The sequence below is a fragment of the Elephantulus edwardii genome, unplaced genomic scaffold (genome assembly GCF_000299155.1).
Source record: "Elephantulus edwardii isolate Elephantulus edwardi_28Jun2011 unplaced genomic scaffold, EleEdw1.0 scaffold00417, whole genome shotgun sequence".
Lineage (NCBI taxonomy): Eukaryota > Metazoa > Chordata > Mammalia > Macroscelidea > Macroscelididae > Elephantulus > Elephantulus edwardii.
This window is the reverse complement of record NW_006400167.1, coordinates 683,769-684,419: the sequence shown is the minus strand read 5'-3', so window position 1 is coordinate 684,419 and position 651 is coordinate 683,769.

Genomic DNA, 651 nt, shown 5'->3' with positions numbered 1-651 from the left:
GAGTGGGCGTTAATCGGGACACACCCCTCCAGCCCTGACGCAAGACCCCCATCTTCAGGTATTGCCTTCCTCCCCCCCGACCGGGCTCACGCCCACACCCTTCCCCGCCAGCTGTGAACTTTGGGACTTGCCAAGGGACGTGAGGAGACACAGTGGATGGTGGCAGTTGGCTTGAATCGGGACACACCCCTGCAGCTCTGACCCACGACCCCCATCTTCATTTATCTCATTGCTCCCCCTGGTCTGGCTTGCGACCCCCCCCCACCAGCTCTGAACGACTCAGCTCGCGACACCCCCGTCAGCTCTGAAATTTCGGACTGGACAAGGGCCGTGTGCAGACGCAGTGGATGTTGGGAGGGTGTTTGAAATGGGACACACCCCTGCAGCTCTGACCGACGAGCCGGATCTTCATATAACGCCTTGCTTCCCCCCGATCGGGCTCGTGCCCCCCCCCCCCGCCAGCTCTGAACTTTGGGACTGGCCAAGGGCCGTGCGCAGACACAGTGGGTGGTGGGAGTGGGCTTGAATCGGGACACACCCCTGCAGCTCTGACCCACGACCCCCATCTTCAGGTATCGCCTTGCTCCCGCCCCCCCGACCCGGCTCGCCCACCCCTCCCGCCAGCTCTGAACTTTGGGACTGGCCAAGGGC